Genomic DNA, 24,065 nt, shown 5'->3' with positions numbered 1-24,065 from the left:
ATCATATCATCCCATTATTTTTCTTACCTGTTTACCCCTCTCACCAAATCTCTTTTTCCTCTCAACAAGACCCCCTCCTACTAATGTGGGTGCTCAAACATGAGCTAAACATTGGCTTTGTCAATGGACATGCCAAAGTGGACATGGAATGTCTATTGGACAGGGAAAAGCAAGCACACGAGGCCTCAACTCTACACAAAGAATTACAGGCAATGGAGGAAAACTGTTATGCAATGCAATAACAGTGAAAACTGAGTTTAAAGGAGAATGGAGAGGAGTGTAGGGAGTTTCAGAGGTAGGAAAGGGAAGGAATACATTTTTAACCATATTATAATCTCAAAAATAAAGTTAAAAGATGAATTCTTCACTAGCTGAAGCACAGCAGGGGAATGAAAGAATAAGGAGAACTCTTGCCCAGATTCACCCCCAGGATTCCTAGGGGAACCGTGGAAGCTGGCAGAACCATCATAGGGAAAACAGTCTTTGAATCCACAAAAGAAGACAACCTCATTAGATGCCGTAAGCAGTACAAGCACCTAGTGTCCCTAATGGATACTGTCTCTCTAGTACACACTACTGTTTTTAAGAGTCACAGCTACATTCTTGTTTTAAAGGTAAAATAATGCTTTCAGACCTATATTCCCATGCTGTACTTGCCAAGATTACCTCTCTTTGGGTGTTAATTTCTATTCTCTCAATGTGTGGCATTTTCTGTGTGACCCTATGAATAACATGACGCCATTTTCACAGACCTCAGTTTTACAGAATTAGTTTTGTCCCAGCCTCTCTCTGGTGAGAATGTAGGACTATCTCTGGTGCTTAAAACAACCCAGGACACATAACTGGCTTTTGTCCCTGTCAATATTTTTTTCTCTTTAACACGTGTATTAGGTATGATATGGTATGAAGGTTCTGAAAATGTCATTTTAAGAGAGAGAAAGGAAGGGATATGCTGGAACAGGTTTTACAATAAAACACAACCACGGAAGGTGTGGCAGAAGATATTGGAAGAAATCAATGAAAAGGGCAAAGGGAGCCACAGGCGCGAGGACTTCCCATTGGCTGCAGGCTTTACCACTCCCTTTTTGCCAGTGTGGCATATGTCTTACTTCTAGGTGGAGGGCATGCCTAACCCACATTTCAGCCAACATATGACATTGCACAAAAATACACAAAGGTGTCAAAAAAAATCTAGTCTCAGAATATGGTTGCTTCATACACTCTGCAGCCCAGTAGAGATGGCAGTCCTGAGCTACCTCCAAACATTGGAACCTGAATGCTGTGGCCAGTGTATGAGATCTGCCTGTAGAATCAGCCCAGCAGAGGTGCTCAGCAGTGCCATCCAGATGTGGAAGAGCAGTTTTCTGGAGCTGGCATGTACCTTTCCAAGGAAGCTGCCCACAGGAACCTCTTCCTTGGGAAAAATGGTGACCGTGACCCTGAACTTTGGGCCCCAGGCCCCAGCAGTCTAGGGGAGTCCTGAAACTGGGAATGGAAATGAGTAGAGAGATGGAGCAGAAGTATGACCCTATTGGGCATCTATACAAAGGCTCTGAGAAGCTCACTGAGTACAAGACCCATTTGCAGGCGCAACTGTACTTTGACTAGGTAGACTATTGACCATAATGTGTAATGGACAGGCTGGTTCCCTAGCTGTGGAGAACTTGTTAAACATCTAGCCTGTGGGCACAGTGGACCTGAGTGCTGTTTGGAAAGATCACATGGATTTTTAAACCACATCTTGGCGTGCCTACCAATGTCCTAGATATTGGTGCTGCTGCCAAGTCCTGCTGTGCAAAAGGGACAGTGTAACACAGTTCCCACTCCAGGAGCAGAGCTAGCAGGGCTCTGGCATCCATGAGTGTTATCAGTTGCTGTGGATGTAGGGCTTGTTTGTATAATAATGTACATAATTTACTTTATGTTCCTCCTTTGGAGATGTTCTCCCTGCCAAAGTTATAGGGAATGTCCTCTCTGCCATGGTTAATGACTCCATGATAATCAGAGACAGAGTCAGGGAGGCAAGGGTGTGTCTAATATCCTTCGGGAAATGGTTAAGGCTATGACCTTCAGGGCAGCCCTTTAGGCTGTGAGAAAGAACTCTGAAAACATGAGTTCAAGACTGTATAATTTCTCAACTATGAAAAATAAAAGGATGCAATATGAATTATATGAGAGGACTCATACTTGGGTCCACTGTGTCCTTAAAGAACAGAGACAGCTGCACCAGCTTGTCAGAAAGATAGTAAGAAAGGAGATAAAGGGATTTGGGAGTTGTGATCATAGGGCAAGATCCCAACCAGTTAAGTTTACTGTTTGTGCTTTCAAAGGCAGGCATACCTCTGAATGCATTGCTATATTAATAGCTGCATGTTTTTCCAGCAACTTTTCTGATTTTTGGATGGACAATCTAAGAATTTTTTTCTAACATCTTTTCTAACTTTGGTTGGAAAACTCATGAGTTATTATTCGTAGAGCTCTTTTTAAAAAAAAAAATCTAGCAAGAGAGGGCTGTCTGAAGCAGAGAGAGCTGTCTCAGATCTCTGGAGGGCTGTCTTGAGCAGGACACAAGCTTGAAACATGATTGACTTCAAGTTGTACCTTCGCTGCTCCCAAACACACCTTCCTCAGGACTCTCAACCCAGCCAAAGCTAGTCCTTAGCAGGTGACATGACTCCTTTCTTCTGATGTTTGAAGAAAGAGAGAAGATGTTTGAGTTATTCAAGTGGGTGTCTGGAGCCCAAATGCATGCTGCTTGTATCTGATGATGAGTACACCAGGACCTACCTCTTGGGCTTATGAAAGACATTTAAAAAAATTTTTTTTACTGGTTATTTTATTTATTTACATTTCAGATGTCATACCCCTTCCAGTTTTCCCCTACCCAAACCCCCTATCCCAAACCCTCTCCCTGCTTCTATGAGGGTATTCTACCCCCTACCTACCCACTACCACTTTAACATACTAGCATTCTCCTTTGCTGGGGCATCAAGCCTTCACAGGACCAAGGGCCTCCCCTCCCATTGATGCCAGATAAGGCCATCCTCTGCTACAAATGCAACTGGAGCCATGGTTCCTACATGTGTATTCTTTGGTTGGTGGTTTAGTACATGGGAGCTCTGGGAGGGTCTGGTTGGGTGATATTGTTGTTCTTCCTATGGGGTCGCAAACCCTTTCAGCTCCTTCATTCCTTCCCCTAACTCCTCCATTGGGGGTCCCCATTCTCAATCTAATGGTTGGCTGCAAGCATCTGCATCTGTATTGGTAAGGCTCTGGCAGAGCCTTTCAGGAGACAGCCATATCAGGCTCCTTTCAACAAGCACTTCTTGGCATCAGCAATAGTGACTGGGTTTGGTGGCTACATATGGGAATGGATGACATTTATGAATTTTCCAAGAACTTCTCCTCCGGAATGATGAGGTGGAGGAGATACCGACCAACAATGGGATCTGGCAAAATAAGAGTAGTTGACGTTGGGGTTACATCAGCAGAAGAATCCCTCAACTATGGATTCAGCAGAGTGACACTCTGAAGCTCAGGCGTCTGGTGGGACTCAGCTCTGTGATGTTTGACCACGTTGAGTTTGATGTTCCTACTGGTTCTGGGGTGGACTGGTATGCTGGGTACTTGTGTTGTGTGGGAGAGATGCACCAATCCCTTCAAATCATCGGACTGTGTCTGAGCAAGATGCCTCTGGGTGAGATCAAGGTTGATGATGCCAAAGTGTCTCCACCTAAAGGAGCAGAAATGAAGACTTCCACGGAAGTCTTCCACTAATTTATCACTTTAGGCTGTATACTGAGGGCTACCAAGTTCCTCCAGGAGCCACATATACTGTCACTGAAGCTCCTAAGGGAGAGCTTAGGATATACTTTATGTCTAATGGTAGCAGCTGCCCTTATTGGTGTAAGACCAAAGCTCCTGATTTTACCCATGTGACTGGTTTGGACAAGATGTCTAAGGGACACATATTAGTAGATATCATAGCCATCATAGGTACCCAAAACATGGGTTTGGAGAGCTGGACCCATAAGCAAAAGTCCCGCCTTTGATCTCTCTTGCCTGTCAGTTTCCTCTTACAGGCCTGTCCCTCATGGAAGATGGCTAAGCTGTACAGGATCTCTGTGCATGTTCTAGAATCAGCCATCTTCCCCACACATGCACAAAAAAGAAAGAAAATGGTTTAGCAGTGTCAAGGTAGGCTTTTTTTTTTAAATATTCAAATAGACCATTTTCTTTTTATAGTTCCAGGATCTAAATACTGAATATTCATCGAGAAAGCTAACAGAGCAGCCTATTCTTTTTTACGTTGTTTCCTACTCAGTCTCATTGTGATATTTATAACTATACTAAATGACAATGACGCTTTGATTTTTCTTGTCTTTTTGTCTGACTCCCTTGAGTGGAATAAAATGGATTCCCCTAAGCAAATGGTTACATTACAAATTTCCTATGGCGTTTCTGTTTATTTGGTTGTTTTGTTTTGTTGTGTTTTTGTTTTGTTTTGTTTTAGTTTGTTTTTTTTTTTTTTGTCTTTACAAAGATAGCATGTTTCAGCTGTAAACTACTGCTGAAAAAATGTAAAGTATAACTGAAAGATCTTAAACAATATCTAAACAATCATGACTCAGAGGTACTAAGTAAATGCTGAACAAATAGAGAGACAGCTTCATACCTGCATTGTGGTCACAAAGTGTCTCTGACCCTGAGCTCTCAATCTGAGGCTACCTTGGTCTACAGAGCAAGTTCCAGGATGGCCAGGGCTATCCAGAGAAACCCTGTCTTGAAAGAACCAAATAAATAAAGTTTGTCATACAGTAGAATTAGACAAGTGACCACTAGAACACAATAGAAATGTTATTGTCGAATTTATTACAAATCATGTACATCACACATTTAAAATAAAATAGCTTGAAAGCATGTGTTTGTACATGGCCTTTAATTTTCCTTTCCCCAAAGCCTAATCACCCATATAAAACCTTGGCTAGAACTTGATTATCTGATCATTTATAACCATTAACAAGCAAAGAGTATAAATTTCTTTTGCCATAAGTACAATTAGGGTCAAATAGTAAATAAGGCTATGCAATAGGAGGATAAATGTGTGTGAAGCTTGTAATTAAAATTATTTCATTGTAGTTTATCTAGAAGAGTAATTTCTGATGGAGTATTTGTACCTGCAGGTCAGTGTTAGCTTGCCCATAAGCGAGACTAGGAAACCATGGTGTATAGACAAAGCATTCTTAGACTCAGGCCTAGGCTCAAATCTTTAATTCCTGTATACTCTCTTAAAGAATGTGATGCTTAAAAGAATGAAGCCACCGATCAATGCTTTTACTCCCAGCAAGGACAATATCTTCTCAGGTGCTAATGAATTCTCCCATATTATATTTGCTGATTGGCCTCTGCAGGTTAGGAACTCATCATTGCTAAGGGAATTAATTCTATCTCTAAAGATGCCTGATTACCAGAAAGCTCTGGAGGTATTTCTCTTGGAATTTAAGCACAGCGTATTACAAGCAGATACACTCTTTGCAGTGCCAAACTTGGGGTTTGTTATTTTCAATATAACTTATAATGATTGCAAGGGAAAATAGATCCTGGGGATGCTTTCCATTTGAGCAATATTTCCTTGCAACGTTTCTTACCAGTGTGCCTTCGACAGATAGATGCCTTTGCCGATTATGTCTGCTATTACCTCATTAATGAATATGAATGTGTGGCTCTCCCATTTCCTTTCATGGCGAGCACATCTGGTACTCATAAACACTGCTGGACCCATCCACAAAGAGGGGTAGTTCATGAAGCTTCTTGAATGCACCCGGTGCTGGCGAGAGCAGCTTGGCTTGCTCTGAATGCTTCGCTTCACACCCTCCATACTGTGCGAGTGTGTGAAGCCACACACTTCTTTCTGACAGTCTGCACTTCCTTGGTACCCAGGCTAACATCAAAGGTCGTCTTCTATCTTCTGGGTGCACCAGTTGCATCCCAGAGTATCTTCTAAGCCTGATGTTTTTGCGGTTCTGCAAATCAATAGGGCCATCTGCCCCACTGGAAGTGGCTTTGCCATCTGGCTTGGAGAAATTGGGTCAGAGCTTACTGCTTCAAAGTAAACGGTTAGTAAATCTTCCCTCCTCGGAAGCACGATATACAATCATAAAGAGATCATCTTTGAAAGTTAGAATTACCCCTTTTTTGTATGACCTTCATCTAAGTTACCTATGTTTGCTGACCAGGAAAGCAATCGTCTTCTGTCATTATGGGAAACCTAAGTATGTGCCATTTGCTTTCTCTTCATTGTCTTTGGCACTCGTAGGAACCACCTGTAAGGTTGTTTCCTCATTTAACTCTAGTAAGAACTATTTAAGCTTATGCCTGACTAGCTTACAAATAAATGAGACTCAGACTACAGCTATTTTCTTTGGCTTTGACAACTCCTGGGGGTCACCCATAATCTACTCTTCTAACTGCAGGCTTGGCTACCTCCCCAGCGGTGTACCCCAGACATTTGCTCTTTCTCCTGGCCACGTGTTCATGGCTCCTCTCTCCTCATGACAGCTTCCCCCCTCCATGCCCGTTTTCCTCTTTATTCTGGGCTTCTCCTCCACCAGCAAGGTCACTCCTAATCCATCTACCTCCAATCCCTCCAGTAATTGGCTGTAGCCAAAATTTTTTTTAACCAATAGTTTTAAATCAAGGAACAAGGTTTGCACAACAAAAACTTGTAAACATAAAAAGTCATGAGTAATCCTAGACCTTTTGTCTATACATATAGCATTACAATACTTACTGCAATGTATAGCAATAGACCAAACTTCAACGCTTAACGCATATGTACCCATTCAGAGAACCTCACCATGAAGCCTGAGGATGTAATCCCAGCAGTAGCACATGCTGGGATCAACACCGCCTCACACACTACGGCCTCATACGGGGCTCCCGAGGTCCAAGTCCAGAACCTGGCTGGCTCTCTGTTGACTTATGTGCCAATCACTGATGCTCTGGAAGGTGGTAGGTTTCTATTTTAATACTATTATCAGGGTTTTACTACAGTCAAATAACAAGCAAGCACAAATTTAAATACAGACAGTGTCTGCCCTCTAGCAGTTTCCAAAGGCAGGGTTGAGGACAATGAGAGACTCCTGTAAGATTTCTGTTGAGACACGTCTGCCATTCTGGCTTTCAGTTCGCTCTTCATTGCAGGGATTTGTTTACTTACCTGAAGATGCCATTTTAAGACAACTTATCAGTATTCATAAGAGAAGGAGAAGGTAAGTAGCGTGTCAGTGTGATTAAAGAGAAAATGTCTTCTAGTCAAAACTGCTAAATCATCTCACATAATTTTCAGTGAAAAAGAAGACTAAACCCATAAGCACCAGTGTCCCAGCTAGAGATCAAAGGGTGACACAAAGCAAAACCTCATATAATATTGAATAATATATATAGATGCATACATATATTATATATAACATATAATAACATATATATGTGTGTGTTTGTATATACTACCATATATATACACATAAACATACACATATACTTACACATCAGCACATATATCCGGAAACATAGATAATTGTTTTGTGGTAAACTGTACATGATGTAAAAACTCACCAATCCATCCTTTATACTCTCCAGGACACAAACTTTCTTGTTATTCCTTTCATGGCATCCTGAGATGTAGAAATTTTATTTTCTTTCAGTATAACTTAGGTATTAATTTTACTATTTTTTAGCAAACATATATATGTACACATATACATATATATACACACACATGTGCATATATGTTGTACACATACATTAGATATTTATTCCAACATAGTAAAGTGACATGAATTAAAATAAATCAAAATAAATAAAACTCATTAATAGTATGAAGTTATTTTCCATTTTACTAGCAAACATCTTTTTTTTAAATAAATCTTGAGATAGTGACAGACTATGCAGCCTGGGATACCCTTTGGTCTCCCTGCCTATGCTTCATCGTTGCTGGGATTAGAGACCTGTACCCAACCACCCTTTTGTGAACAGACTTCAAACAATTGAACATAAAGAGTTGATTTTTAATGAATATTCTTCCTGACATCCTTTTCTCTACAATGGACTAAACATAAGTTTCCTTTTGGTTTCTGGGTCTGTATGTTCTTTGGTATATGTGTATGTGTGTGTGTGTGTGAGTGTGTGTGTGTGTGTGTGTGTGTGCATACACACAGCAGAGAAGCTATGAATCTTTGCAGTTCCAAGAGGAAGGTGATGGGGAAGATGAAAAGAAAAAGCCCTGTCTTCTGAGGAAGGGGCCAAGAGAACAGGAAAGCTCAGCAAGTCATTAGGCACACAGATTCATCAAGTGGAGGGAGTGTTTAGAGAAAAATATGAGAGTATTTTCAGAGAGCCATAGCAAATGTGCTTAGGATTTGGGCAGATATCCATGGAAGAGAAAGGAAGGGAGGATAGGAAAAGCTATGGTTATTGAGTAAGAACAGCAGTGAGGATCTGTAGCAGCTGACCTAAGGGAGGGGCTGCTTGGGGAATAGGTACATCATCTCATGAACAGAACGAGAGAATTATTCTCTCCATCATATTAGGGGATTTCCTCCATGGGCCTCTCTTCTGATGGGTGGTCTCCCAGTCAGGTGATTGTCTGGGTCCTCGATGGTCACTCTTGGGCAGGGGTTTTCAACGTGCAGGTCGCGACCCCCAAAGACCATTGGAAACATGTGTAATTACATTATAATTCATCACAGCAGCAAGATTGCAGTTATAAAGTAGCAACAAAAATAATTTTATGGTGGTGGTGGTGGGGGGGGTCGCCACAACATGAGCAACTGTATCAACTGTATCAACTGTATCAATTGTATCAACTGGTCACAGCATCGGGAAGCTTGAGGGCCCCGGCAGGGAAGGGTGATGAGCATGAGAAACTATGTCAGATGGTCACAGCATCAGGAAGGTTGGGAACCACTGTAAGAAAAAGAGTGATGTAATGAGTTTGGAGCCTGGAACGTCAGGTACCCAGTCAGGGCAGAGGTGGAGCTCAGATTTCTTCTTTTGACAAGAAAGAAGTACCTTTCTCCCAAATGAATCCCTTTCTAAAACAGGAGTTTGAGTCCACAACTGATCCAACCTATATCCGTCATCAGTGGCCTCGAAGCCTGTCAATGTCCATCCAGCTACGTTTTCTGAGATCACAGCGGCTCATAAAATCTATTTCTTTGTGGTCTCATTTTTAACGCCTTCTTTGCTACCAGGAAGTAAACTTAATATGTAAATTGCCTGGCATTCTTTTGCCCAAATCGTGACGATGTTTATTCATTGTGAAAGAGGAAAATTACTGACCACCAGAACTCTCACCCCAGAGTACATTCTGAACTCTCACACCAGAGTCAGACCCCCTCTCAAATGAAAACTGTTCCGGGGACATTTCTGAGATAAGGGTTTCCTGGAACGAACCCAGTCCTACCCCTCCCAACTAAGGACTGTGCCAGGGACATTTTTGAGATAAGGGTGTGAGTAAAAACCTCAGTTCCAATGAATCAAGTACATGGCCAAAGTGTGGGACGCGGTTGCAAAAGCACTTTGGAAAAACCCTTGGCTGAATCACTTAGTGACGTAAAACCTGTATTTTCCCTGCCCTGCTCCCCCCTTGCCCTCCTTCCTATAAAAGCTTGTGAAAAATTTGGGCTAATGGCCGGATCTCCTCTGCACCTTGCAGGCTGCATGAGGTCCGACCCCAGATATCTGGTATATGTGCTTTTTGTTTGTTTTGTTTGCTTTCTTGTCGTTGCTGTATTAAATCTTACTCCCTATACATCTTAAGTACCGGTCTCAGTGTCTTCTTGGGTGCGCGGCTGACCCGAGGCTTGAGTAAGTGCCTCCCTTTGGGAGTTTTGGAGTCTTTCATTTGGTGCATTGGCCGGGAATCAGCGCGTCCACCCAGAAGTCCTGGACCCGCCCAGAAGTAAGATTTACTGTTCTGCTTTGGTCTAGTGTCTGTGTTCTGTTTACTGTGGGCCTGGGAGAGGCCATCTGAATCTGTATCTGGTGCGATCGCTGTTTTGGGTTTGCGTGACGCTCTGTGCTCAGTACGAGCACCAGAGACCGTGCTCCGGGACTGTGGGCCTGGGAGAGGCCATCTGACTGGAGACCAAGCAGGTCTCAATAGAGAGCACGGGGTGGGTAGAGATAGACGTATCTGGTGCTCACCGTCCGATCGCCCTGGGGGACGCCCCAGGAAGACAAGGGGAGGGCCAAGGACGCTTGGCGGACCCCTCTGAAGGCCGAGAGACCATCACTTAGGTGGAAGGTCTAAGCTGGCCGGCCTTGGAAAGGCCATCTGAATCTGTGAGTTGCCTGTGGGCGACGGGAAGTCGCCGCTGTTTTTGGTTTCTTTTGTCTAAGTCTTGTGTCTGCTTTTGTCGTGTCTGCTATTATTCTAGAAATGGGACAATCTGCTGGGTGTGTAGGTGTGGAACTGCTGCATTTGTGTATTCTGAGATTGTGGGTTTATTCTGGCAGTGGCTGTGAGAGGACGACTGTCTATGGCCTCACAATCTGCACCCCAAAAAGATGTTCCAAGGGAGACCCTGGAAGGAGTGCCCAGGGTACAGAACAGTCAAAAAGACCTGGCTGTTGCCTGGCAGAGTGAAAGAGAGAGAGAGTGTTCTCTCTGCCAGAGCGGGAGTGGATGTGGAATCCCACCCCTATCAGGAAAAAGAGTCAATGTGAAATCCGACCCCGTCAAAAAGTGGCGTTTGGCTGGCTGTGTTTGTGTCACGTGACAAGACTGTGTGTGTGTGTGTGTGTTAACCCTTTGTCGACTGTAGACTTGGACTGACGTCAGGACAAAATTTGTCAGCAATAGTTTTAAAAAAGGAAAAAAAAAGGGAAAAAAACTCAGTGCTGGTGAGTCCCAGACTGCTCAAAAGAGCTCTGAGATTGCAGAGCTGGGCTAAGAATTTCCGGCTTTGGCAGCGCGGGTAGGGCTTTGATAGCAGCAGTGGCGCTGAGGTTCTGGCTTCTGCAGGCACGGCAGAAGCAGAGGCTGTCTGTGCCCCGAGTTGTGAGATGCTGGTGATGAGTGCAGCGGCCTGCCGGCCCCCGCCTGCCAGTCCCGGAGTGGCTGTAAAGCCTGCCACAGCTGGGGAGGGGCCGACTACAGCCGTCAGTCCCTCATTTGGCTCCCCCCCAGAGTCTGCGCACGGGTGCGTGCCCACACTCCTTTGTGCTCACTCCCCCGCCGCCGCCGCCTCCAAGGGCTCAAGCCATGCGGGAAAACAGTGCAGAGAGCACCAGGAATCTATCAGGTAGTTAAATAGTTAAATTGCTGCCTCTGCCTGCCAGCGTTTGTTTGCCACTCCCAGGAGACTCAGCGCTGGGCTCTTCACATCAAAGGATCTGTTTTCAGCCTTTGCCTGCCTCCTGGGTGGGAGAAAGGCTCATTCTCCTGTCCCCTGTATCCTGTCTCTTGTAAACAGAAAAAAATTGTGTTCATTTTGAAATATCAGTGGTCTGATGTGAGAACTGCACTCCCTTCTCTGCCCCATGTGTTTTCTCTTCTCAGGCACTGCCCTGAGTTGTTGGCAGTGAGTCTGTTCTGGGCTCCGGTGAGGGAGACATACAAGGTAAGGAGCACCTACGGGTCTAACTGCCAGGCTCTGATGAAGGATAGAGGTCTGCAAAAAAGAGCTGAGAGCAAAGCTTCAGCAGACTCAGAAGAGATAGGTTAACAGTGAAAAGAAGTAAAAATAGAGATAAAGAAAATTAGGTCTGAAATGAGAAAGATACTCTAAATGAGAAATATTTAAAAGAGGAACCAGTAAAATGAGGCTGGCAAGTACAGAGACCAGAGTCAGAATCAGAAATGTGCTGTAAGACAGAAAAATAAACCAGGGTAGTCGAACTATGAAAAAAGTTAAGTGACAGAATATAGATGTAATAATTAGATAACATTCGAAGTAAGCAAAGACAAGAAAGAGATATATATATAGATAGAAAGAGAGACATTATATGAGATCTCCATTGCAGTTAAGAAACAGGAGTAAAGAGAGATAAATGACAAAGACTAGAACCTAGCAAAGTGATACTTGCTAATAATACTAGCACTTAGAGATGATCTGTAAGAAATAGGGAGCCAGAAAATTAAAAAAAAAAAAAGATAAGAGAAATGAACTGCTGGTCACAAAAGTCAGGGAGACTAGAAAACTTAGTACCCGGCAACAAAAGCAAGCTTTTGGCTGAAGATCAAAGTGTTTACTGTTATCTGTTAAAGAAAAAGAGACTGGTGGTCTACCTGTTAAAAGCAGCTAAAAAGAGACTGTGTTTCATATTCCTCCACTGACCAGTGCAAAGCAAGTTTAAAAGGTTCCTGGACACTGCAGGCCTTTGCAGACTGTGGATTCCAGGTTTTGCTGAATTAAAAAGATAAACAGCCCTTCGTATAAAAAATAAAAAGAACAACCTTGGATGGCCTTAGATGCTATTGAGACTGCCCTAATGTTGTCCCTAACTTCGGGACTCCTAGATGTGACTGAGAACAAAAGTATTGCCAAAGAGGTTCTTACTCAGAGATTGGGACCCTGAAAAAGACCGATGGCATACTTGTAAAAATTAGACCTGGTGACTGTAAGATGACCTGCTTGTCTGCACATAGTGGTTTCTGGTCAAGGACGCAGATAAACTGACTCTGAGACAAAACTTGGCACATGCCCTAAAAGTGTGGTTCAGCCCCCTGACCGATGGCTGACTAATGCTCTGGAAAACATGAACTCTTGGCGCTAACCCAAGCCCTGCGGTTGGCTGAAGGCAGAGACATCAAAGACAAAGAAGAAATTCTGGCCCTCCTAGAAGCTCCTGAATGAACTGGATGACTCCACTCCTGTACATCAATGTGCTGATGTCCTGGCTGAGGAAACTGGAACAAGAAGAGATCTGACTGATCAGCCTTGGCCAGGTGTGCCTGCCTGGTACACAGATGGCAGCAGCTTTGTCACAGGAGCAGCAGTAGTTGATGAAAAGCAGCTCATATCCATGGGGCCATCTACCAACAGAGAGGGCTACTTACCTCGGCAAGTAAAGATCAGATCAGCCTTGGCCTGAGAGTTTGAGCTGGTACACGGACGGCAGTAGCCTCACGATTGAAGGTAAGCGGAAGGCGGGGACAGCAGTGCAGCGGTGGACAAAAAGCAAGTGATCTAGGCCAGCAGCCTCCCTGAAGGGACTTCAGCCCAAAAAGCTAAACTTGTGGCTTTGATACAAGCTTTATAAAAGTCTACACTGACAGCAGGTATGCTTTTGCCACTGTATGGAACAATATACAGACAAAGAGAGCTGTTGACATCTACAGAAAAAGACCTAAGATGCTGTGAACAAAAGAAATCAGATGGCAGATCTAACCGCCAAAAACAGGTATCCCAAAGAGCAATGATCCTGGCAGTCTGAAGACTATCAAGTTATAGACAAATTAAGACTGGTAAAAGAAACCCTGTATAAAATGGTAAAAACTGAAAGAAAGAAAACTAGTCCTCCCTTGAAAAGACAGACCTGACATCAACTGAGAAATAAATTTTACTGAGAAAAAACGTTCTCAAAATGGATAAATGAGACTGCTCACATAGTCATCAAGAAGATTATTGAAGAAAATTTTTCCAAGGTTCAGAGTGCCAAAAGCAATAGTGTCAGATAATGGCCCTGCTTTGTTGCCCAGGTAAGTCAGGGTGTGGCCAAGCATTCAGAGGTCAAAAATTACATTGTGTGTATAGACCTCAGAGCTCAGGATAGATAAAAATTAGTTTAAAACTCTAAGACAGACCTTGACAAAATTAATCGTAGAGACTGGCACAGACTTGGTGTTCCTTCCCTATGCCCTATCTCTTGATTCAGTTTTACTCTGTTTAAAATCCTTTATGAAGCTCCTATGCCCATCATAGTCTCAAATGATGTGTTTAAATTAATAATGATCTGTATGCTAAGTTAAAAGGCTTGCAGGTGGTCTGGTCACAACTGGGAAAAATTGGACTGAGTACGCGGACGACATTGCTCCAGGGATCCCAACAGCTGAGACAGTGAACGAGCTGGGTACCCCAAGGACATCTCACCAGTTCCAGCCAGAGATCTGATCTACGTGCACCTACATCATGCCCAGACCCTCAAGCCTCGCTAAAAGGGCCCCTGCCTAGTTCTGTTTACTAATGCTTCTTGTTCTGTTTTTGTTCCCATGTTAAAATAGAGTCTTTCATTTGGTGCATTATGCAGTATCTGAAATTCTAAGATTAGAATTATTTACTAAAAGAAGGGGGGAATGAAAGAGGAAAATTACTGACCACCAGAACTCTCACCCCAGAGTACATTCTGAACTCTCACACCAGAGTCAGACCCCCTCTCAAATGAAAACTGTTCCGGGGACATTTCTGAGATAAGGGTTTCCTGGAACGAACCCAGTCCTACCCCTCCCAACTAAGGACTGTGCCAGGGACATTTTTGAGATAAGGGTGTGAGTAAAAACCTCAGTTCCAATGAATCAAGTACATGGCCAAAGTGTGGGACGCGGTTGCAAAAGCACTTTGGAAAAACCCTTGGCTGAATCACTTAGTGACGTAAAACCTGTATTTTCCCTGCCCTGCTCCCCCCTTGCCCTCCTTCCTATAAAAGCTTGTGAAAAATTTGGGCTAATGGCCGGATCTCCTCTGCACCTTGCAGGCTGCATGAGGTCCGACCCCAGATATCTGGTATATGTGCTTTTTGTTTGTTTTGTTTGCTTTCTTGTCGTTGCTGTATTAAATCTTACTCCCTATACATCTTAAGTACCGGTCTCAGTGTCTTCTTGGGTGCGCGGCTGACCCGAGGCTTGAGTAAGTGCCTCCCTTTGGGAGTTTTGGAGTCTTTCAATTGTACTTACAACAAATTCTAATCTCCCTTTGAGAGGCCCCAGGAACCAATACTACCTAGGTCTAGCTTCATCTTCCACTGCCTTGCCTTAGTAACCTCAATCCACTAAAGTAGAAACTATAGTGTACACCGAGTGGTCCAGGCTTAGCCATCTTACTGCCTTTACACTTCTCTCAAATACGGTCATGCTAAATCCTGTATGACTGGCACATCTTCTTCCCTTAGATCTCAAGTGCACGTCCTCAGGAGCCACCCTCACCTCATCCTTTGATGTCCTCTCACTGGCATGCCTATCACACCTGCTTCCTGAACATCAATTATAATTTGTAACACTTAGAGGATCTCATACTTCCATGTATATTTCTGTCCTCACTGGGATGTGCGTTCCAAGTCTGTTTGGTGCTTTTTGTCCCACTCATTTCTTAAACGAGTGTGTAGACTAGTGGTCCCAAGGCCATATTTGTTTCTACAAGGGAGAGGTTCGAGAGAAAAGACTAAGAGAAGTCCTAGTGATCGGGGACGGTTTCCGAAGGAACAGTCCTGAGTTTTGCTCAGGAACATGAGTTTCTTCTCAATTCCACGTCTTCTTAGACTCCGTTATCTACCATAACGGATTAATCCTGTTGTCTTCCCATCTCTTAGCTGCTAAAGAAGTAGCGATAAGCATTGGACATCTCAAACGCTGTATGGCCACAGTCAGGTGGGAGGGGCACCCTTCTCTGGAGATTGCTTCATTGTAGTTTCTGGAGGCCTAAAAGCCTCCGGGAGATCTAAAATTAGGCTCGGAAGAGGGTCCAGTGGCAAAACGCACTGCCACCAGGTGGCAGCAAAGAGTCACCTCCTCTCGCATCACTTCCATGGCTCTCTTAGTTTTGTCCTCATTTAAATTATCAGAGTATGACCAGTTTCCTGACAGACTAAAGCATCCATCAATCCATCAGTTTATTTCCGGTTGGTGTTTATTTTTACTTATTTACTTGTTTATTTGGGGGTGGTGTGTGTGTGTGTTTGTGCGCACACACGTTTATGTTGCATACATTTGTATATGGGGGCTTATACATTCATTTATAAATAAGCAGAAGCCAGAGGAGGGTGCCTGGTGTTTTTTCCAGTATTACTCTTTGTCTTGTTCATTTGAGACAGGGTCTCTTCCTGAGTCTGAAGCTCACAGTTTAAGCTAGGCTGCCTGCCAATGAGCTGCCATCTGCCTGTCTCCTCCCTCTTATCCTAGGGTTTCAGGTATTTGCAGCGGTGCCTGTTTTTTTTTTTTTTTAACATGGATGGTGGAGATTTGAACTCAGAGCTTCATGTGTGAACACCAAGTGCTGTTACTCACTGAGCTAGCTCCCAGCCTCCACCGCCAGTTTACAAATTCAATGTGAAAATTCCCCTGGGTAATAAGCTGTCTAGAAAAAAAGAAAAAAAAACAATTCAAATTTACAGATTTATGTCATTAAAAAGAATAGGTTTCCTTTCCTAGAAAATACTCAATTTCAACCAAAGTGTTTTAATATAAATAGCATATGATAAAGTTTATATTTGAAAGTTAAATAATTCACTTGTTACCAATTGAGGTCAAAAGTTAAAACAAAACCAACCAACCAAACAAACAAAAACCCAAAACATTCATGGCTGTCTCAGGTGCTCTTGATGGAGACTCAATCACACCTGTGGTGATTTTCTTCGTCTTTGGGACCATTACCTTCTGTCAGAACTCAGCACTTAGATTGCAAAAAGCCTTTAATAATCTGCCTTTTTACCTGACAGGATTTCATTTATTTTTCACAACTCATTTCAAATAAAGCATCTCCAGGATGCTTTTCTGCCCTTCACTGTCCCTTAGGTTAGGGTAAAGATTGCTTTTGTTTCTATAAGAATTTAAAAATATTATTTTTTGTGTGTGTGGGAGAGAGAGAGAGAGAGAGAGAGAGAGAGAGAGAGAGAGAGAGAGAGAGAGAGAGAGAGAGAGAGCAAGCACATGTTTGTGGCATCTGAGATAGGTGTGTATGTGTGTGAGTGTGTATTATGACATATGTGAAAGAATGAGTGTGTATATGAGTATGTGTGATGTGTGAGTGAGTGTATGAGTGTTTTGTGATGTGTGAACATGTTGTAACGGTGTGTATGTGATGGTATGTGTGTGATATGTGAGAGTGTGTGTATGTGTGATATGAGAAAGCGATGTGTATGTGTATGCATGTAACATGCATGAGAATGTGTGTGTGTGACAGCACGTGTTTGTGTGATGTGTGCATGTGTGTGTGTTTGATGTAAGTGCTATGTGAATGTGTGCCTGGGGTATGTGTGTGCACAGTGTGTGAGAGCATACATGTGTGTGACGTACGCGTGTGGGTATGTGCACAGGCAGTTAGATGACCTTCAGGCGTCAGTGCTCTCCTTCCATCTTAGGACCCAGGGACAGAACTTAGGTCATTAGGTATGCAAGGAACATTCTTTACCTTCCAAGCTATCCTGCTGGCCCTGCAATACTTATTTATAGCTTCTTACCCGATTGTCCACCCAGGGATTTACTAACCAAGCATGTACTCGGCTCTGTGCCAAGTAAACAGAAACATGTATGCCTGATGCCTTTGTCAGCTATAGGATGGTGAAACATTAAATAGAAGGCTCACAGTACGATAAGCATTATGAAGAATTAGAGAGACTGTGTCTATGTCATGGGCCAAGACTGTTGGATCCTGAGCTCACTAGCCAGCCAGCCTAAATGGAGAGCTTCTGGCTCAGTGGGAGACCCTGCTCAAAAATTAAGACGAAAAACAATGGAGAAGAAGCCCCACCCTCCAACATTCTAATTAGGGGTACACACAACTAAGAGATTCCAGAGAGGGGAGAGAAAGGGAGAAAGGGAGGAAGAGAGAGTGCAGCAAGAAGGAAAGACAGAAAACAGATAAAACACTAACAATTTGCCTTTATTTGGGAAGTAACCCTCAGAGGGGTCCGTTTAAGAATCTGAGTCTTCCTTCACTTACCAGCTAGGGTAGGTATGGGATAGGAGGGTGAGGGTAGGAGGGTGGGGGGAGGTTGGAAAGTTTCCTATTTTCACCAGCAGTTGCACATTGCTAGGGTTAGCCAAGGGGTAATGAGACAAAGAATGTCCCCATGAGGAGAAGCATGCCCCTTGCTTGTTCTTGACCACTGGGCAGGATAGGGAGGGCTACAGTTGCTTTCATTCTGGAAACCGGAGCTATAGTCATTGTCACAATTCAGCCAAAATGGAAGTGCTCTCCAAAAGGCATGGTTGCTAACAGAAGATCCTGTGTGCTGGCAGGAGGAATCTCCTGCCGCTCAGCGGCTGAAGCAGAGTGGAGGGTAGGAGAGGCCAGAGGAGGCAGAGGGGGCAGAGGAGGCAGAGGAGGCAGAGGTAGTCCACTAACTCTGTACCAGCCAGCTCTGTAAAGCTGAACTTGACCCAACAGTAGGCAGGAGATTTAGGGAGTAATAAGATAAATAACATGAAATTTTGGTCTACCAATTTAAAAGATTGAGGAACACAAGGAGACCAGGAAGAGGGTTGAGAGATTACTGAAGTTGCTGAGGCAGGAGGTTTTGGTGGATTGGACAAGGGCTGTCACCGTGGGCACACAGAGAGGAGGGGGTGACTTCAGTGTGAAGAAGCGTGGTTGGCATGGCTTGGTAATGGGTGGAAAGGAGAAGAACTCAAGGACTCCACGCTAACCTGAGAGACCAACCTTCCATCCAGTGATACCCAATGCTCTTTTTTGAGGGAGTGGTTAGATTTTATGTTTCCTGTTGAATGTTTGGGATCTTATTGCCACTGTGTTGCAGCGTGACCAAGCAGCAAATAGCATGCACATGAGGGCGTTACAGATTTTAAATCTCAAAGTTTAAAATGTTTGTAGGGTTCCAAATAAAAAAATAACTAAATAAAATTTTACTATGCTAGCCGAGAGAAAATTTAGATGAAGGCACAGGCAATAACTTCCATCCTGCCCCTCTCATTTTGTCCATGTTGCTTTCTAAAGGAAGCCTTTGCCCATTTCTTCCCCTGTACCCAGTGAGGCCCAGGCTCTTGTATTTAACATATATGAGGCCTTAAAAGGTTGAAACAGACTCTCCAAGTGCAGCTATTCTAATTGAACGACTTAATACTCTCTTGGTGTTAATCAACTTTCAGGCTTGTGGGCTATTTTTAGTCCAGGTTGCCCTTGCACCTTTGGGTCTGGTTCTAATTCTCATGGCATCAGAGAGTATCTCAGTGCGCTGCTGTCTTTGAAATCAATCAGTTCTTTCAGGAGAGAAAGGGACACAGCAGCCATGCAGAGAAGTAGGTCACTGGGAACACTCTCCTCACAGAATATGGGAGCTCTTCACTTCCAGGTGCAGGGGCGGGAGATGACTTCGGATTACAGGGCACAAAGGGAGCCATTAGAGAAGATTCTCCCTCACTCCCCACCCCGAAAATTGTCAGGAATATCATTTCTAGCTGGCTGCATTGTTTTGTCTGGGGCATTGTAATTTCATCCCAAATTAAACCGAGTAAAATTTGCTATTAAAAAAGAATTCCTTGGTCTTAAAAAATAATGAACAGTATTTAATGTGATATGATATTATACCTGACTTCACACAGATTTCTGTAAAGGAGACAGAAGAGATGAGTGTACTGTCTGCTGCTTGCCAATCATCTACAACAAGGCATACTACACAGTTCCACTCATTTATGTCTGATGATATGAAAACAGTGATTTGTGTCCCCGTCCCTCTGCCTTTTTAAGAAAAGGGGCTAGACCTGCAGTGTAGACGCAGCTTTCAACGCTGTCCACAGTCCCTCCATTGTCCACTGCCTTATTACAAAAATTTAGCTGCTTACCACGTAGCAAAGTGGAAACCACACTTTGTTAGGCTCACTTTTATTAATTTACATTAGCATGCATTAATAGAACAAGGTAGTATGCTTGCTTCATTCGACAGTTTGTTAGATATCCTGTGTTCTTTGGCCATATTAATCACCCCATTTCTCTTGGACATCACCCCTCTCCCTCACAGTCCTTCCTTTCCCTTTCCCTAAATATACTTCTTCTTTGCATTTCCTTTTTAAAATCTAGACTTGGTCTGAAATGAAAGCCTGAGAACTCTGTCTATCTGAGTCTGTTTTATTTTATTCATGTGATCACTTCCATTTCTACAGATTCCCCTGGGCATAATTTTAAACTTTGTTGATCATTGTGGCTGAAAATCAATCTCTCTCTCTCTCTCTCTCTCTCTCTCTCTCTCTCTCTCTCTTTCTCTCTCCATTCCTCCCTTCCTCCCTCCCTCCATTCCCCCTCCTCCCACTCACTTTCCATATCCATCAATTCTATGACTAGCATGGAACAAAACAAACATAGATGGAGACATACCTGGTGTCTTAGGGTTTCCATTGCTGTGATCAAACAATATGACCATAAGTAATGTGAAGACAAAAGGAAACAAAGCTATATTCTTCCATATCATGGACTACCATTGAGGGAAGTTAGGGCAGGAACCCAAACTGGAGCCTGGAGGGAGGAGCTGAAGCAGGCCATGAAGGAACACGACTCACTAGTTTCTTGTGGCTCACTCAACTTGCTTTCATGTAACATCCAATCCTGCCAGCCTAAGCGTGGTGCTACACACAGTGACCTTATCCCTCCCACATCAATCATCAATCAAAAAAAAAAAATGCTGCTCCTATTTGCCTGCCAACAGGCTTTCCCTCCTGCCAATCTGACTGGGCCATTCTCTCATTAAGGTTCTGTCTTTCCAAATGACTCCGAATGGCTTGGGTCAAGTTGATGCAAAGCGAACTAGCCCGTCTGATGGCTTTGATCCTCTCATGTGTTTACTCTCAGGTGTTGTATAGCTGGGTCCATGGTAGTTTCTGTACTTACAGGAACTGTCATGCCTATGCCCACATGGGCTGCACTAATTCATGTCCCCATTAGCTAAGTTCTTTTCCCACCTTCTCTCCAGGATCTGTTGCTGTTTCTTCCTTTCCTTTCTCAGTCACTCTGATTGGAGATTTTGAGGTGGTCGGAAGTTTAAATTTTCAACATTTCAACCCATGCACCATTCAGATAAAAAGGACCATGGGGAGTTGAGGCATACAAGAGCCCCCAGAGAACACAGGCAAAATATAGTGTGTGGTAGTTTGCCAATTCTTAATGCTCAGAAGCTAGGATAATGTGCATGAGGACATTTATCCCTCATTAAAAGAGGCAATATAAGAATATCTGCGTGCTGGCACTGTGTTTGGGGATATTTTCCCTTATTTTCAATAGAAATGCAATTTTCTATCCATTTATTCAGCTCTCTATTGAGACAAACAAGAAATCAAAGAGCCTTTTAATTGCCTCAGAAAATGAGAGCTCTACCAGTCCAAGGGGGAAAAATACTCTAAATGAAGTTTTAGAAAAAAATTACTAAAAATGGGCTCAAGTCACAATAAGGAAAAATTATTTTGCCTTGCTAGAGTCAATACAAATTGGATAAAAATAAAAACAATGACTACCCTGGGCAATTTGAAGGAAGAAAATGTAATTTGAAACCAGAAAGTAAGTCAAACTTTGATTATCTTCACCGTATAAACCTTCTCCTTCTGTGATATTAGAGATCTAGAGCAGGATATCCTTTACAGCAGTGGTGGTAGGGGAGCTTACGAGAGACTCCTGTGAACAAATCTGGTCACCGATGGATGCCTGCAAAAGGCATCCTGCCCTTCCCCCATCCCTAGGTCAACACTGGGGTTTGACTTAAATTTTAGTCAGCTTTAATCTTCCCTGCTACCAGGGAGGCTCTGTAAGAGCCAGACAGAGAGATGTTCTCTGACCTACGCTGTCTGCTAGTAGATTATAAAATCATCTCTCCTGGTGAGCCCTGTCTATGGATGCTGTACAGAGGCCAAGAAGAAGCTGGACAAGCCCTGATGAATAATTCCAATCTGCCAAGTCTGGCATGGCCGTATAAGGGATGGAATGACATGGTTCCTGCCCCTGGAACAGAGCCAGCAGGATGTGGGGCTCTATGAGTGTCTATGGTGGCTGTGGGTAAAAGGATTGGCTGTATAATGGTATACATATTTTCACCATCCTCCTTCAAGGAATGTTCCCTCTGCCAAGGTTAATGATTCCATGAAAAACAGAGTTTCAGAGGCCAGGGTGGATCCATGTCTCAACGAAATGGTAGAGTGCTGTGAACTTCAGGACAGCATTTGCAGCTATAGGAAAGAACTCTAAAAACACCAGTTCAAAACTATATAAATTGTCATGTGCAAAATATAAGGATGCAATATGAATTGTATAAGAACCTTCACAGATTTAAAGGAACAGAGGCAGCTGCACTATGTGCCAGCTTGTCTGAAAGGTACAGACAGGCAGATATAAAGGTAGGCCTGAGTTCAAGCTCAGCTTGGAACAGAGGGAGTTTAGGTCCAGGCCCAGGTGTGAAAAGAATGGTAATTTCAGGGCAGGGTCCCACCTACTTCTTGTCTGTGCTTGTGTTTGCTGTCTTTCTCTCTCTAAAATCACGGGGCTGGGTCATGGGATGCTGAATCGTGGGATAACCAAAGGGAACCTGATCGAATTGATTTGTAATAAAAGAGATGAGCTATCCAGAGAGTTTTTGGAATTGAAAAAAAGAGCTGTCTTGAGTAGAGAGCTGTCTGGAGATCTCCAGAGAAGTTAGAACATAGAGAGTGTATAGAGAGAGTGGACAGAGAGAGAGAGAGAGAGAGAGAGAGAGAGAGAGAGAGAGAGAGAGAGAGAGATGAAAAGTTGTCTCAAGCAGAACAGATGCTATCAGCTTGGACCCACAATTTGCATTTAGCCTGTCTTCAGGAACCCCTTTCCAAGCTGAGGCTGTTCCTTGGCACCAATCCTCACCCTTCAACTTATGCCACGTTGTCACATCATCTAGGGGACAGTTTTTGGATGATGTTTAGATCTTCGTTTCTGAAAGCCCCAGGGTCACTAAACCTTAAGTAAAGCTGCCATGCACTTTTGGTTATCTCTGCTCTCGTGGCAAAGTGTTGGTCACGACCCACGTGATTTCAGAGAAAAGATTCATGTCTTTCTGCTTCCGTGACAACACCGACGCCCTGGGTTCTTGCTGAGCGAGGGAAATCAGGAAGAGTCTCGCAATCACACTGGCATGAACATGGGTGGAAGGACTGTTAACCCTGTCTTCTGGCTTCCCACGAAACTCACAGTGTTGGAAAGCATCGTACAACCTCCAAAGAAAGATGGCCTCATGCCGCCCTGAGAAGGAGAGTCGTTTGCCTCACGCCGCCCTGAGAAGGAGAGTCGTTTGCCTCATGCCGCCCTGAGAAGGAGAGTCGCGCTATAGGTTCTATACTCTATATACCGTGTATTTTAAAGATTTTTATACGGGACATGGGTAGGTAGCTCAGTGGTCAAGAACACTTTTTTTTTTTCTCTTGCACAAGACAAAAGGTTCCGTTTTCAGTGCCCACAGGATGACTAACAACGATCTCTAGCCCCACTTCCAGAGAACCTGGATTTTGAAGCATTGCATACATGTAGTGCATAGACATACCTGCAGAGAAAACATTCGTACACATAAAAATAACTAAATCTTTAAAATATATTTCTTAATGTGTGTGTGTGTGTGTGTATGTTTTCTATACAAGTTGGAAATATAATATCTAGTTCCTTAGGTCCTAAGTAAAGAACTCTATAGAGTAGCCTAGGCCTTTGCTTTTGAAGAGAATGCCCTTGTGATTGCCAGCAGAGTCAGGAGGAGACAAGGATTAAGTTCAACCTCCTGCTGTCTGTGACGGAGATATCCTGAATTATAGTTGCACATTAATTAGTCCTGCTCTCTTATCCAGTGCCTATATGACAACATGTATTTTAGGCCATGTATTCAGGTCATATATTAATTTAGAACAGCCCTCCCCCCATTTTTGAGACCATGCATTTAATTCTTAAACTTATTTTTCTTTAAAGACTTCTGTCATAATTTATTTTCCTGTTTTTGCAAAAGGAATACTATGACAGAACAGACTTACACAGCAAGGGTTTATGCTGGATCAATGGTTCAAAGGTATACTCCATCCATCACGGTGGGAAATCAAGGAAATTGAAGCAGCTAGTCACATCTTTCTAGAACTAGTTAGAAGAGAGCTATGGATACAGGTGCTCAACTAGCTCTCTCTTTTTTGA

General features: G+C 43.4%; 1 pseudogene; it reads left to right on the top strand.

The window, feature by feature from the left end:
- Window positions 1-83: 83 nt before the first annotated feature.
- LOC110310089 (NADH dehydrogenase [ubiquinone] iron-sulfur protein 2, mitochondrial-like) lies at window positions 84-4,052 on the top strand (annotated as a pseudogene).
- Window positions 4,053-24,065: the final 20,013 nt, after the last annotated feature.

The sequence above is a fragment of the Mus caroli genome, unplaced genomic scaffold (assembly GCF_978045245.1).
Source record: "Mus caroli unplaced genomic scaffold, Mus_caroli_1 scaffold_16, whole genome shotgun sequence".
NCBI classification, from domain to species: domain Eukaryota; kingdom Metazoa; phylum Chordata; class Mammalia; order Rodentia; family Muridae; genus Mus; species Mus caroli.
Note: the sequence above shows the minus strand (reverse complement) of the source record. Positions and strands in the feature narration are given on the sequence as shown.